Raw genomic sequence first — 16,241 nt, forward strand, 5'->3', positions numbered from 1 at the left:
AGCATAGAAAAGTCCCTGGAGGCTTTCTTGGACCATTCTTCTAGGAGGAGAAACAATTATTTTGCTTTTGGCAGATACTGTCTCATGCGGAGGGAATACATGTACAGTAATAAAAAAAACTGTGAAGAATGAAATAGAGCTATTATTTCATCCTATTCAATATTAAAGATATTTTATTATGAAACATTTGAGGTTTAAGAAGACATCATACAGTAGCATATTTCAGATGCTTGCACAGGCAATGTATCTGATAAGCAATACAAAGTCATATTGCTAATCTATAACAGGATGGTGGTTGAAAAAGTTAGAAATATCTTCTTCAAATATCTGTAAGGTTAACCCCACTTTGTGAAAATCAATCCATTCTTTTATACTTTAACTAAAATAACAGTTTTATGTACATTAATCATCGTTGAAAAGTTCAACGCAGTGCAATATAACTGTCAGCAAATGTTTTGTTTCTCATGCTCAAATGGCCAAAAACTTGGCATTAAGAAAACTTAATAAAGTCACTTTGTTATATTTTAGTCCTAGAGCTCCTGGTCTGCCAAGAGAATTAAAGCGTTCCTGAGGAAATAAAGCCTCCCTACAAGCCTTGAAATTAAGTTTCTGTTCAAATGTTTATAATCCAAAAGTCATAAGGGATAGTTAAATGTATATAAGACAGCAGGTCAGAAAGTAAACGTAGGCTGTCTACATATAATCACTGACTAAGTTGTTTTGATCCAAACATTTATTTTTGGCAAACAACCACCTACACACGAAGAATAAAATAACAATCATCCAGTAAAGAAGCAAATAGCTTCTAACGTCTGCCTAGGGAGGAAGCTGGCATGTGGAAGAAAATGAAAGGAAATTTTACTGTGGAACAGAGTGAACAACCATAGACAAAAGGTTTTAACATAATTTGGAGACAGCCTTAAATACTGCAATGAACCTCGAAGATCACATCTTCCAACCTATCATCATTTGTAGCACTCATTCCAGGAACACAGACTTTTATGAGGGCATTTTGTGATAGCATTTTTATAGATGACATTAGAAGAGGCAGTTAGGAGAGTTATAGCTCCTGAATGTGTACGGACTTCTGATATAGCAAGTAAAACAAACACAATAGTTCACCACAAAAAAAAGTAACTATTCTAGCCATTCTTGGGTTAGGGACATTATTAGGAGACAAAAAAATTGAATTACACTATTATTATGATGAACTCACCACACACACACACACACAAACACACACACACACACACACACACACACACGCAAATTGTGAGATAGTTTTAGGATGTTTATTTACTCAACATATTTATTAAGCTCCTACTAAGTACCAGGCAACAGCAGATACAGCAATGAATAAAACAGATAAAAACCCCTGCCCTCAGACATCTTAGGGCCTAGCAAAGAAGATCATATTATACAGGTATAATTAAGCAGTTCATTATTTGCCTTACCACTGTGTAACCTATTATGAAAGAGTACAGGATGATCTCAAAGTACATTATGGAATCTGAGTCTTAGGATACACATGTGGGGAAGGTCTATAAGATGGTTTCCAAAGACATCTATCACCTTTTAGACTACCCATGAGACATCCATCCTCATTGACCTTCTAGTCAGATGACAGCTCTTGGCGTTTTGACTTCACTGTGCTGGTGTGTGTGGTGAGAGTGCTCTTGTATCAAGGGGATGACTCAGAAGGTCAGAGGGGGAGGTCAGACATCAACAATACTACAGAAGACTGCTATCTTTCTGTGACTTTCTATTAAATCATCTTGAACCTTCTCTATTTCCTGATATTTCTCTATTACCACATTCTCCCCAACCAACAGTAATCACTTACTCAGTTTGCATCAACTTTTCATTTAATCCTTATGACATTCTCAGTGAGTTAGATGCTATTATTGCTATATTAACACAAAGACACCAAGACTCAGAGTAGTTTAGCCTAAATGAGTCACCATGCAAGATGAGTAACTACAGTGCATCAAACTAAATATATCCCGAGGTATATTGCATTGCAACCAAATCCAAGAAAAGTGGAAGATAGATGTACTGCATGCTTCTGTGCCTGTTGCAATTCTGACACTCTATTTTAAAGTGTCTAGGTCTTATATCTAAAGAAGAGGGGTTTTGTGCATAAACATTACATTGTAATAGAGAGTTAGGCAAATGAACTATTTTTAGGCTTTTTGATGGACCAGGACTCGTCTTCAGATGTTGTATTATTTTCCAAAGAGGCTAATACTTACTGGAAAGCAAATGATGGTAATAGAATCCTTTGTTCCCAGCCAGGATGCCAGTTTGGTTACCAAGATTGATACTAGATTATAGATAGAAAACCGTCTTGGGTGTTTTTATTTGGCTTGTTCATACTTTCCTGGGAACCTAGCATCTGATTAACTTTTCAGTGAATTGGACATATTTCTGTGAACTAGTTTCATAATGTGGATTCACACATTATAAACATTATTTTAGTTAGCACTGCAATATCTCAAGTTAAGGAAACACTTTCAGTTTTTAAGAGCTCTTACCCAAGCAGGAGGATCCAATTACTCCTGTTATGAAAATACCAGTACCCAAATTGGGCTGTCCAGCTGAGCAGAACTATTTTTCCTGTTCAGGCACGAACCTTCCGAGCTGAAGAAACTCAGCAGTTCTCCAACCTGCCCGTACATAGTCATCGCATGAGGAGGCAGAGACGTCTTTTTCTTACCTTCTGATATTATGATTGATTTGACTCATGTGGAGCCCAGACACTGGTTTTGTTTCTAGAAACCACTTCTCAAAGTGATTCTAATGTCTAGCCAGGGTTGAAAATCAATGAGCTCTGTTGGCAGATAAAAATCGAGTAATCTCTAAGTAACCTAGAGGAGAGAGAGGAGAACATTTTAGTGCTTCATGGTGGCCACAGCAGAGTTGATGGCAGAGGCAGTGAGAGTGGTTGCATGTTTGTTTGTATGTGTTTTTGAAGAGACACATCTTAAGGGCATCTGGGTGGTTCAGTCGGTTAAGCATCCGACTTTGGTTCAGGTCATGATCTCATAGTTAGTGGGTCCGGGCCCTACATCAGGCCCTGTACTGACAGCTCAGAGCCTGAAATCTGCTTCGAATTCTGTGTCTCCCTCTCTCTCTGCCCCTCCCTGCTCACTCATGCTGTCTATCTCTCTCTCTTTCTCTCAAAAATAAACATTACAAAAATGTTTTTGAAGAGAGGTGCCTTAGAATCATGTAGCTACACTGGCTGTGGAGAGATTCAATGTGTTTTCTTCCCTTACGGGACAAACATGGTTATAAATGCATTTCTGTGAGGAAAACAACTTTTGAGGTTAAGCAAATCTGGTGGTGAGTTTCAGGGAAAATACACAAGGGCCAGTTTATTAAATCCAAGTTTAAAACTGAGGTCAATGGAGCAAAAGATGAGACAGCCCCAGTATGAGCACAGGACATGAAAAGCTATCTAATTAGATTGGTATTTTGACTTTCTCTTTTGCTCTGTTAGTGTCCTCCTCACAATGATGATGACTTACTACTAGTCGAGTTAGAAACTATTATTTAAATGGCATTCATTTTCTCAACAACTGTGGAAATGGGCATATTTCTTGCTGTCTTTCTCTCAGTGTCCGATTTTGAATGCTTATGTTAGTAAATTATCACAGAAGAGAAGAAACAAGATAAAATAATAAAACCCTTCTCAGTTTACTTCAAATCTAGGGTCACAGTTTTGGAACAATCAGCTGAAATGCTCACATATTCTTTTGATTTTTAGCTCATTTTTTTTTCATGTGATTTTGTGCTGAGGAGACTGTTTTGCAGTGATTGCCTACCTTTGACCAAGATAACCTCACACAATGCAGACTCTCCATTGTTGCAACTGTGAACTTACACAGTACAGATTTTCCATCCCCTTTGACTAATTTATGTTGTAGAATACAACACTGATTTCACTTTCCATCCTACACAAATTTATATCTCATTTTTATATAAATCACGTACAGCTCTATTATTTTATAAGTCACAGAACCAGATAAAGCAAGGTGGATGATGTAGAGAAAGTGCTGTTTGTGGAGGTGGCTACATTATCTTTGGTGCAAGCAAATTCAGAAAATATATATTAGGCTTCTACTACATGTCAGGTATTATATGGGATCAGTGGCTCTCAGTCTTTCCTGTATATCAGAATCACCTAGAAGTCTTCTTAATACACAGATCAGTGGGTCCCACTTCCAGGGATTTTGACTCAGGAGGCATGAGAGGAGCACAAGAATTTGCATAAAACACTCCAAAATGGTGTGCTACTGCAAATCCATTCCCTACTCCATGTTCAATACTATCCTTTTGGTAGACCAAAATTGGCCATGGTCGGAGTATTTACACCACAGATATCCACAAATACTACAAATCAATCGTTCTCCCTTTTTTCCCCACCCTCCTTCTTCCATGAGCCAGTTTTTAAACATTTGCCAGCATACCACTAAGGACATTGGTATTTTTTTAGCCATCCCCCTTCTGATTCACGTGTTTAGTTAGTATTGAGAACCAATATTCTATGGAGGAGTTCTAACAAGGAAGACAAATGAATATATAGTACTTGGTGTGGTAGTATATGATGTATTTATAGTGAGGGAACAAGAGGAGTGATTGATTCTCTTTGGGGGCAATAACTAATGGAGGAGCATGGTTTGAGCTTGGATCTGAATGCTATATGAGACTTAAAGCAGAAAGTCAGAAAAAAGCATTTAAAGAGAAAAATGATATTTCTGTTGAGAGAAATGACAAGGGGACATGTTTCAGGAGCACGTTAATTTCAAAATAATTTCCTCAAAGTCAACATACATTATTGAAATTAGAACATTTGTTTAGTATCTTTTTGACTGTACTATAGGCCCCATGAGGGCAAGGATTTTGCCTGCCATGGTATATCCAGCCCCTAATTCAACATCTGGTACATAGTAGGTGCACAATAAATATTTGTGTATAAATGAATATACAACTAAATGGCATGAGTGAGATAAAGAGGAGGCATTATTCACAGGGACAGGATCTATAATATGAAATTAAGTTCTGCTAGATCAGAAAAATCTACAGTTACATATGAAAAAAGAATTGGCAGTTAGAGGTACCTGAGAAAGAACAAAGATTGTGGAAAAGAAAAAAAAAAAAAGAATGAACAATGATTTGTGGAGAAAAGATAGGAGCCATGATTTAAGTTTAAGGGACCACAAAATTAGGCAATTTTTATGAAAAAATAAAAAAAACATTTGTAAAGACCAAAAAAATGATATTGAGACATTGTTTTAAATGTGAAATACTTATTGGGTCTTACTATTTAGGGGACAAATGTAGTTATTAGAGGTAGAGATCACTAACCCAAGTTGAAAAAATAAGCAGTATTATTTGATTTATAAGAATAATTATAAAGTTAGTTGCCTACTTTAATTTACCAAGAAGTATCCTGAGTATGTAAATTACTTAAATTAAGTACAGTCAGCCTTTTAAGAGAGAGAGGTGGGTAGGCACCCCCGGGGCTTAGTTAAGCCTCAGACTCTTGATTTTGGCTCAGGTCATGATCTCACAGTTCATGAGTTCGAGCCCCACTTGGAAGCCCTGTCATAGGCTCTGTGCTGACAATGCAGAGTCTGCTTGGGATTTTCTGTCTCCCTCTCTCTCTCTGCCCCTCCCCTGCTTGCTCCCACATGCAGTACTTTCTCTCTCTCTCTTTCTCTCTCTCTCTTTCTCTCAAAATAAATAAATAAACATCAAAAAGAGAGAGAAAGACTTTCTACTATTTGTATACTCAGATCTCTCCTAGGCCAATGTACAGAAAGCCTTCAAAATTTAAAACTCAGAAAACAGTAATGCACACAAAAAATACTTAAAACTATTTAGGATTACATTCTTCTAAAATGAAGAAAATGGGCTTAAGTCAAAAATATCAGCTATAGTCAGGAAGCTATAAAGAGGTAGAGTTCCACTGATTGCCTTAAAAATTAATTAAAGAAAGATACCTGGAAAATCCTGAAATATGTAAAGAGTAAGCAGCACACTTCCAAATTACACATAGGTCAAAGAGGAACTCTCGAGAGAAATTTAAGAATATTTTCCACTAAGCAAAAATGAAAATACAACTTATCAAAATGTGTGGGACTCAGTGAGAGTAGTGTTTAGAGGTAAATTCATAGCAATGAACACATTGATTAGAAAAGAATATCTAAAGTCAATCATCTAAGCTTCCATCTTAAGAAACCTGGAAAGTAAAAGAGAGTGATCAAATTAAAGCCAAAGCAGTAGGAAAGAAAAACAGTAAGAATTAGATGAAATCAAGGAAATTGAAAACAGGAAGTCAGCGAAGAAAATCAACAAAACCAAAAACTATCTTTTGAAAAGATCAATAAAACTGTTAAGATTTTAGATAAGAAAAAAAGAGGACATAAATTACTAACATGAAAAATGAAAGAGGGAGGATTACCATAAATCTCATGAACATCAAGAGGATAATACAGAATGCTACAATCAACTCTCTGCCTACAAATTTGACAGCCGAGATGAAATGAACCATATCTTTCAAAGACACAATCTGTCAAAACTCACATAAAAATCAACAATTCGAAAAGATGTGCTTCTACTAAAGAAATCAAATCAATAATTAAGCCTTGCAAAACAGAAAGCATCAAGCCCAGATAGCTTCACTGGCAAATTACACCCAATATTTAAAGAAGAAATTATACCAATTTTTGCAAACTCCTTCAGAAGATAGAACAAAAGGAATCCTTCTTAACTCATCTCTGAGGCCAGAATTACCCTAATACCAGTACCAGACAAATGCTAAGTTTACTACAGACCATCATCTGTTGTGAACACAGAAATCCTCTACAAAATATTAGCAAATTGAATCCAGTAATGTATACAAAGAATTAATGCCATGATCATGTTGGATTTATCCCAGGTATGCAAGGCTAGTACAATATTTAAAAGTCAATTAATGTAACCCACCACATCAACAGGCTAAAACCCCTATAGCTTACATCATACTTAATGGTGATAAACTCATAGCTTTCCCAATAAGATTAGGAAGAAGCTAAGGATGTCCCTTCTCATCACTGATTTTCTACATCATCCCAGAAGTTCTAGCGAATGCAGTAGACGAGAAAAGCAAAGAAAACGTAGACTGGGAAAGAAGCAATCAAATGACATGATTTTTATGTAGAAAATCTAAAAAAAAAATTACCACGAAATCTTCCTTGAACTAATAAGTGATTGTAGCAAAGTTGCAGGATACAAATTAGTGTACAAAAGTCAATCACTACCCTATATTTTCAAAGAAACAATTATGTTTCAAGAAAACAGAAAAAAATTAAAGATATCCATTTTAAAGTATTGTTATGCCAAAATTATACAAGGATTCTACTAGAACAAAAAATTATAGGCCAATTTCACTTATGAGAATAAATGTGAAATTCCAGACATAATACTGATAAACTGAATTTAGCAATGTATACTTTAACAATATTTCTGTCATGGCTAAATTGAGTTTATCTTGGGATTTTAATGATAATTTAACATTAGAAAATCAAATATTGATCAGATTAAGTGATTATGGGAGAATAACCTCATAATCAGCTCGACATTTAAAGTAATTGTTGAAAATTACTGTCCATTTATGATTTTTTAAAGAAGTTGTTAGCAAATTGAAAATTGAGAATTTTTAAAAATAAAAATTGGACAGCTACTAAACATCTAAACATGTCATTCTTACTGGTGAAATATTAGAGAATTTACTTTAAAATAAAAAAATACACACAAATATTCCCTATCACATCTTTTACTCAACATTGTATTAACAACTTGGTAAATCAGAGAGCAAGTATTGAAGATTAGTCTGTTGTTCAATCAATCAATAGTAACTGGTTATCTATAGAAAAACATAAAATTGGTTTACTACTGCCACCAAACTTGGAAAAGAAAGTTCAGGTAGGTGAGCACATAATATAATATACAAATTAATATAATATACAAATAATATATACAATTAAATACAATTAATATATTCCAATATAATATACAAATAATAAAATATTTCTTTACTTATATATAGAATAACATAGAACATCTTAATGAACTTGGAGTCAAAGTGGATGTTAAACAAGTGATAGAAAGCATAAGTCATAAAGAAAGATTAATAAACTCAACTGACTTGCCATTAAATATTTCTGTGCATACACATGCAAATAAAAGATGTCATGACAAGATAAACTACTTACTACTAGCGTGAAAAATGTAAGTTAAAAACACATGACACATGGCAGGTACATTTGTGGTGAGCATAACCTGTAGAGAAGTTGAATCACTATGCTGTACACTTGAAACTAATGTGACATTTTTCGCCACATTTTTCTTACTTATCCAATTGTCAACAAGTTAGAAGTGGGATAATTCCTAATGCTTTTGAGTAAAAGAATTGCAATTCTCATTGATAGCTGAGAGTACTATGAGCACTGTTAAAGTCACTTTGGAGATGATGAAGACATAATCTAGTAAAAAAGAAGTTGCTTAAACTCTATGACCCATAATTTCCATTTCTAGATGAATTGCCTAGAGAAACTCTTATAGAGAAGTAGAAAAGACTTTATAATGATGGTCATTATGGCAATGTACACTACTGAAAAACTGGAAATGATTTAAAAGTCCATTATGAATTATGTCATATTCAAATGACAGGATGCTATGCAACAGTTAAAATGAATAAACTAAAGTTTCATACATATCAACATAGAAAAATATCATTGACATGTTAAGTGAATAAACAGAATACAAAAAATGTGTATTACATACTTGTTTTCAAACTTTATTACAAAATCACATTATTATTTAGTAACATATGTATGAAAGATAAAATAAAAAGATCATCATGATAAATACAAACACTAAATATATCTGCAGAAAGAAAAAAATGGAATTGGGGAGATAAATTTATAAACTTTTTTTAAATGTAGATATCAAATTCTTAAATTATCTTCATTTTGCATACTTCTTAGATATATACATACTTTTATTTTAAAAATGCATCTAGAAATCTATCTGCATTCCCCCTCATGTTATACATGGCCTTGCTAATACTATAGGAATACTTATGTCCATAGGTAAAATAAATCAACCCCAAGCTCATTAGCCCTCTTGTCGAAGAGAATTGATGTCTTTTAAAAAAGAATTTTTTTAATGTTTATTTATTTTTGAGAGAGAGAGACAGAGTGCCTGAGCAAAAGAGTGGTGGGGTGGGGGGAGGTAGAGAGAGTGGGAGACACAGAATCTGAAGCAGGCTCTGAGCTGTCAGCACTGAGCCTGACGCTGGGCTCAAACCACGAACTTCAAGATCATGACCTGAGCTAGAGTCGGACACTTAACCAACTAAGCCACTCAGGTGGCCTGAGAATTGATGTCGTTATCTCCCTCCTCTTAAATCTGGACAGGCTCTGTGTCTGCATCAATCAATGGTCAAATAGAATACGTCAGAAGTGCTCTTATTCAGGTTTTGGAGTTTTAAGAGACTGGCAACTCCTCCTTTCTGTCACTGGGAGCCCTAGAAGCCTTACAAGAAATCTGACTGTGTGGAGAAAACATCTAGGCACTCCAGCAGATGGTTCCAGTTGGACTCAGCCTTCCCATGGTCTCTGTGAAGAAACTAGACTTGTCAGTGAAGCCATCTGGGACCTTTCACACCATCCATTCACCAGCTAGGTACATGAAGTGAGCTCAGTTAACTTCATGGAGAGCAGAAAAATCATGTGTCTCATTCCTACAGGGATTCCTGACCCTAAAATTGTGCTAAAATAAAATGGTTGTGGTTTTAAGTTACAACATTTAGGAGTAGTTCTATAGATAACTGGAAAAATCATCTGAAAATGCTTCTAACCTCTGCTGTGAGTGATTAACTAATTTTGGTTAGGCCATAGAGAAATGGTTTTTCTAGTGTCCTCTAGATGATCCTTTCATGCCAAAAGGTGAGTCACTATTTTGAATTCTTTTAATAGGAATTAGTTGCTAGAAATGTTATTTTCCCTCCCATCATATTTTGCCAATATTCTATTCACGAGTCACTGACAACCATGCTAATTTCTCCTGTGTCTGCCATATGGGTCCTAGTTATTTGTATTTCTTTGCTTCACTTCACGTATTTCTATCATTTACCATAGGCTGTACTATTTTCGTAAATCCTTACAGCATTCTGGAAACAAATGGGAGTTCTGAGGTTGATATAGCATGTAGAGGGACTAGCAAATACAAAGCCCCTAAAAAGAAGCAAACTCAATGTGCAGAACAAATGAAATGTAAGAAGCATGTGGGTTTGTGGTAAAAAAAAAAAAAAAAAAAAAAAAAAAAAAGTGGGTTTGAAAGATCCTCTTCTACTTCCTTGGTGCCAGCCCCAATTCCTAGAGCTGAATCTGATTCTCATTTTGTCCAGCTTCATTTTAGATAATCTCTGATTACTTCACCGTGCCTATATGGTTCTCATCATCCTCCTTATCCTTGTAAAGCTGGGCACTCACACTGCTATATTATGCTGGATTATAAATAGGGTTGGAACAGAACGGCTATACTCTGATGTTCCTCTGATTGCCCACTGAAACACCACTTCAATATTTATCTTGTGTTCTGTTCTAATCTTTCTACTGGGACTTAATAACCTTCCAAATCCTCAAATCTAGCTGTCCACAAGCTGACCTTATAATTTTTCTCCATATAATCTACATTTGTTTTGGTTCCTAAATTTGCCAAAGACATGCTTCATTATTATCTCAAACCTGGAGCAATTGATAGGGATCAACTAGGTACATACATCCCAATCTTCATACTGAAGCCAGAGCTTACAGGATGTCATTTTACTTAGGCATAAACAAAATTTTTACCTCTAAGGGAAAAAAAGCAAAATTTAAAGATTCTATTATTTTTAAAGATTAATCATCAATTTCAATTAAAAATTAAATTAAAAATTAAAACCAAAACTTGTAAAATCGTAACGAGTAAGGTACGTTTTCAAATCTAAAAAAATGTTTTGTGTGGGGGTACCTGGGTGGCTCAGTCAGTTAAGCGTCTGACTTCCGCTCAGGTCATGATCTCATGGTCTGGGAGTTCAAGCCCCGTGTTGGGCTCTATGCTGACAGCTCAGAACCTGGAGCCTGCTTCGGATTCTGTGTCTCCCTCTCTGCCCTTCCCCCACTCGCAGTCTGTCTTTCTATCAAAAATAAATAAACATTAAAAAATAAAAAAAAATGTTTTGTGTGTATTTATGCATATACATACCAATAAACACATTAATTTTTAAAAATTGTCTTCCTTTTGATGTAGTGGAGTAGCTTGCTGGAATACACATGCACACACAGTGATAAGGAGGTTATGTGCAAAATTTGGAATCAATAAAGGTAGGTATGTGCCTCTATTGACTGAATGACTGAAGCTTGTGTGTTTATCTGGGAATTGCATGGGTAGATAGGATAAATCACATTGCATACACTTAAAGCACATAGAAATGTCACAAGTAATCCCACTGTCCATAGGACATGGTATACTGTGGCCTTATTTTACAAGAAGAGTATTAAGGGAAATCTATTCAATCCTCAGGCAAGAAAAAAGAATAGGAGATCTAGCTCCATGAGGGGTTGGAATCTACAGATTACCTAACTCCATGCTCCTGAACAAGCATGCATCCTGGGAGATGACTGTGAAAAATAATCAAGTAATCTCACCACTGAGGGCTATAATACTGAGAAAGTACAAATGGGACTCATTAGCACAGAGTGGGGGGTGGGGGGCATCATCCTCTCGCTAGGAGGCACAGAAGCCAGTGCAGGCATTAGGAAGAGGAGAACATCATCACAGCACTGGTCACACATGGTTTTCATGCTGTGTCAGCAAGTCTTCCACAAGGACAGAAGGTGACTGAGGAAAGAAATGGTCACAGTAAACTGATCAGATTCCAGCTATACTCTACGTGGGCACGGATGTTAGACCAACACTTTTCAAACTATGAAAACCTTCAATATCACTGAGAAATTTAAAAGAGAGAGATGACCTTAGATGGGAGTTACTGAATATCCTGAGGATGAAGCAAATGGGAACTCAACCAAAATTCTTTGGAAAAATTAAACGTCCGTGACCAAATTTGCATGCTGACTTGGTAAAGCAGTTTATGAAAGCTATCTATGCCAGAAGAGAAGTTCTGAATAAAAAAAGAAAAGAAGAAGAAAGGAAAATGAAAACAGAACCACTATATTCTATAAGGTCTAAATATAAGGAATCATGTTATAATAAGAACAAGTTAACACAGGGCACCTGGGTGGCTTAGTTGGTTAAGCGTCCGACTTCGGCTCAGGTCACAATCTCGCGGTATGTGAGTTCGAGCCACGCCTCGGCTCTGTGCTGACTGTTCAAGAGCCTGGAGCCTGTTTCAGATTCTGTGTCTCCCTCTCTCTCTGACCCTCCCCCGTTCATGCTCTGTCTCTCTCTGTCTCAAAAATAAATAAACGTTAAAAAAAATTAAAAAAAAAAAAAGAACAAGTTAACACAAACACACTTTCCTCTTTTCCCCCAATCTCCATTATTATATGTCATACTTGCCTCCTGAAATGTGAGGCTAATACTTGAAATATATAATACATGAAACATATCTTCAGGACTAACATATAAAATGTTTAAAAATCACAGAAAAAATGGTGAATTTTATTCATCAGGATAACAAGCTGACTTTTGTTGCTCTGTGTTCAAAGTATAATAGAGTTTCCTGTCATTTGTAGAAACAAACTTCATTCAAATTACAAAATTAACATGTATTAAGTGCTTACCAGTGCCAGACACTATTTGAGTGCTTTCATGAATCACTTTATTCTACACACACAAATGCACAAGTCTATGATTACCCTATTTGAGATGATATTAAGTAACTACATATCTAGTAAATACCAAGGGCAGGGTCTGAATCCAGCCATGCTGTCTCCAGGTCAGACATGTGTAACCATCCACCTATGCTACCTTCTGTTAAATATAATCAGATATATAAAGAGAGTCACAATGGGCAATCTTTCACTAACTTTATGGCCATTGGGTTTTTGTGAGGAACTTGTTTCAGCTTTATCCTTGACAATAATTCTAGAATAGAAATTATATTGTTCACTATCTCAGTTGATGACAGAAAAACTTCATATCTGTAATATCAGCATCATCTATAAGGTCTCTTTCACCATCATGTTTAATCAATAGCCTAATTTCATGTATTCTAGTTCCTGAAAGTTTTTCACATGAATTCACTGTTTTCCATTCCTAATCCCTCTAATTCAAACCTGTAATATCTTTTGCCTTGACTACTAATGGCTTCTTAAGTTTCCATGCATCCAGTATTTTACCCTGTGAGCATTCAGATTTCATAATCCCCAACAATTTTTCTAAAGTTCCTATTTGATCATTTTATCTAACAGTAATTAACATATTCCCATTCATGCAGAATAATCTCAAAATCCTTCAGAGTGGTGGTAAACTGTCTACAGTTGATAATCTTTATTCATAGTAGTGTTCTATAAAGTTGCCTCAAACACTGAATTAGTGAATAAGGAACCATTGCTCCTAGTGGAAATACAGGGTTGTGACCTTACAAGCCTCTGGCAATATAACCTTATTTTATGTGTGTTCCTGTTCAAAGATATCTTGTTTAATATATTTCTTAGGAATAATGAATTGAATGGTCTTTGAATGGTTAAAGATAGGGACTTCGGAGGCCATTTGCCTTATAATCGGCTCATGTGCATTAATGTCCTTGTAAAACAAGAGAGTTTCCTCAGTAGTGAAAACACGCTCTTCCACAAAACTGTTTTCCTGTATAACATTAAGCAGGTTTACAGCCTGAGAGCTGAAACTAGAAGGCAGAACATCATCTCGTTTGACCTCAGCTGGGAATGTGTGTGTGCATCCAGCAACTCAAAGTTTTCACTGCTCTGCACATGATTGCAAATGACTGTGGAAGCATTGCAAGTATTGATTTGGGGGTTACAAGTAAAGTTTAGCAACTAGGTGAATACTTAAATACAGAATCTGCAAGCAGTGAAGATCAAATGTATCTCTATTTTCAGCCTCTCTTCTCACTAAATCTTTATCTTCAGCTATACCAGGCTGTTCCTATTTTCGAATCACTCTTTCAAATGCTCCGTTGTTGAACCTTTTTTTTTTAAGTTATATTCATTGCCATAAATGCCTTTATCTGACTTAATGTGCATCAATTTCCATACTTCAAGGTTTAATTCATTAACAATTTGCTCTAAATTTTCTGTATAGGGTTTCCCTTCCTCTAAGAGATTCTCCAGGGATTTGATTTTGATCACTGTGGTAAGCAGAATAATGCCCTCCCACCAAAGACGTTGATGACCCAATCTCCGAAACTTGTGAATATTGCCTTACATGGCAAGAAGGACTATGCCAATGAAATTATGGCTACAAACCTTAAAATGGGTAGGATACTAGATTATATGAGTTGGCCCAATCTAATCACGAGGGCCTTAAAATAGAAGAGGACGGCAGAGGGGTAGGTGAGAGAGATTCAGCGTTAGAAGAAAGAGGAAGGAGAAATGCAAAGCATGAGACTTGACCTGCCGTTGCTGTTTTGAAGACGGAGGAAGAGGGACACACGTCAAGGAATATAGCAGTCTCTGGGTTCTGGGAGTAGCTCTCAGCTGACAGCTTCAAGAAGAGGTCCTTACTCCTACAAACACAAGAACTGACTTCTGCCAACAACCTAAATGAGTAAGAAATGCATTCTCCCTTAGACGCTCCAGAAAAGAAAGCAAATCTCCAGCCACTTTGATTTTAGTCTGTTGAGACACATTCCAGACTCCTGACCTATAGTACTATGTAACAAGTACATTGGGAGAATGGCATTGTGGCATATGAGATCATTTTGTGAGTTATCTTCTACTTAGTAAATAATTTTTTTAAGAAAAGCTATTATTGGAAAACCTTCCATATAATTTAAATTTTAGATATTTTAATATTTTATTCAACTCGCAGTTCATATCTATGTGTCTTACTATGTTCCAGATGAGTAAGCTAAATCTCCTCTTACCGTTCAGTGCAAATTCCAATTACTAAGACGGAACATTTGTGGTTTTCCTAGGGAACAGCCGGTCATCCAGTTTGTTCCAAGCACAGGGTATGGAAAAAAGACATAAATCTGAACAACTTAGTTGAAATTTAATTATTAATGACCAGAATAAGAGAAATTTTCATGGAACATGTAAACAATGGAGATGTTGTTGGTTTGAAGTTTGTTTTGTTTGTTTGTTTTCTTTTTGAGAAGACTGTGTTATGATCGCATCTTAACTTTGGGAGGATTAACCAGGAAGTTAGTATAAAAGATATGCTGCCAAAATAGAAAGAGATTATAAGCCTAAATCCCAGAAATTTATTGAAATAGTTCAGGGCATGTCTGGTGGGAATTTTCACAACAGAAATGGAAAAATGAACGTAAGAACAAAATAGCAGAGAAGTTAGACAAATGTTGGTATTAACCTGATGGGAGAGTGAAGGGAATGATAATTAAAGCATGATTTCTTGATTATGAATATGAATGACATAAACATTAGTTTTACAGACATTTTCCACAGAAATTCAGAAGTCATAAGGATAATCTGTTTTAAAAAAGGAGAAAAGATCAGTTTTGCTTTGGTCCCAATACCAAATATCTGAATGAAAATTTTAAAAATTTACCTAAATATTTCGATGTTTACATTCTTCTAAAGTGTACACATGGTATTTTTACATGGGGTTACTTTATGAGGTAGCATTGATATTTATGCTATAGGTATGTGAAAACATGACCTTGGCTAGTTCAGATTCATCCTCTAAATACTTAGCCAAATTTCTTTATCATGACTGAAACACTAAATGAGATTGCTAATTGAACCTGCAGATATCTTAACATAGACAATAATGCTTAGTGGTTTTGACAGTGAATATGTTTACACTGTCTAGGAAATACAACATTCTGAGACATTTTAGGAAACTGACAGCTACAAAGAAAAAGGCTGCAAGTATTTGGATTCAGCATGACATCCAGAACCCTCAATGTGCCTACATGAGCAATACTGCATTGACAAGAGTCGATCCCAATCTGCCCTAGACTGCACAATGCATGCATACTGGACCTACTGTTGAATTTGTGGCTTGACAATCTATTGAGTTACACTGTTTTGTGTGATAGGATC

The sequence above is a fragment of the Panthera onca genome, chromosome C2, assembly GCF_046562875.1.
Source record: "Panthera onca isolate mPanOnc1 chromosome C2, mPanOnc1 haplotype 2, whole genome shotgun sequence".
Lineage (NCBI taxonomy): Eukaryota > Metazoa > Chordata > Mammalia > Carnivora > Felidae > Panthera > Panthera onca.